Source organism: Phoca vitulina, unplaced genomic scaffold (assembly GCF_004348235.1).
Source record: "Phoca vitulina isolate PV1807 unplaced genomic scaffold, GSC_HSeal_1.0 scaffold51, whole genome shotgun sequence".
In the NCBI taxonomy this organism is placed as follows: Eukaryota; Metazoa; Chordata; class Mammalia; order Carnivora; family Phocidae; genus Phoca; species Phoca vitulina.
Window position 1 is genome coordinate 8,775,905 of NW_022589754.1, and position 1,252 is coordinate 8,777,156.

The following is a 1,252-nucleotide window of genomic DNA, read 5'->3' on the forward strand; positions in this document are numbered from 1 at the left end:
TCCTTGCCACTCACAGTGTGGTCTATGGATCAGAAGCACGGGCATCGCCGGGAGCTGTCAGAAATGCAGACATTCAGGCCCTGCCCCAGACCTACTGAACCAGAATCTGCATCTTAACAAGATCCCCAGGAGATTATCATGGACATTAAAATCTTGAGAAGCCCTGGGTTAAGCAATTATCTACATGAAGGAAGCTCTGGGAAGGTTCTCCTATCTTCAAATATTAACTCCTCTTAGGTGACATGGTGATCAAAATGTAATCATTAAACATTCTTTGGATTTCTCTTCTTGTGATATTTATTAAGAGAATAACTGCAGTAATACTATAACTTAACATGTGTGTAGCTGATTACTGTTTCCAAAGGCTTTCATATCTATGATCTCACTTGATATCTTTATGATGAGTAACCCATTAAACCAATGCACCCTAATCATTCTACCAATAAATATGAAGTTAGGTGAAGAACCATGAGAGACGATGGACTCTGAAAAACAAACTGAGGGTTCTAGAGGGGAGGGGGGTGGGAGGATGGGTTAGCCTGGTGATGGGTATTGAGGAGGGCACGTTCTGCATGGAGCACTGGGTGTTATGCACAAACAATGAATCATGGAACACTACATCTAAAACTAATGATGTAATGTATGGGGATTAACATAACAATAAAAAATTTAAAAAAAAAGAAAACAATGGATCGTGGATCACCACATCAAAAACCAATGATGTATTGTATGGTGACTAACATAACATAATAAAATTAAAAAAAAATATATGAAGTTAGGTCAATACTGTATTGTTTTTGTCTAAAGGCCATTGAAAACTTCAAGAATACTATGGTGGTAATCATTTTGCAATATGTAAGTGTATCAAATCAATATACTGTATACCTTAAACTTTTACAATGTTATATGTCAGTTATATCTCAAGAAAGCTGGAAGAAAACTCTAAGAATAACATACGGGTACAGTGAAACTCAAATAAATTATGAATTCAAAGTAGACATAAGATATAAGAGTTATGAGGTAAAAGGTAATATAGTGAGGATAAATTTCTAAGCATGAAAATATAGAATTGTTCATAGAATCCCAGAAGGAATCTTCATGATTGGGTAGATTTAATTATTATGTCTAAAATAACATTCATTCTAGGGAGCCCCTGGGTGGCTCAATCCATTAAGCATCTGCCTTCGGCTCAGGTCGTGATCCCAGGGTCCTGGGATCGAGTCCCACGTCAGGCTCCCTGCTCAGCGGAGAG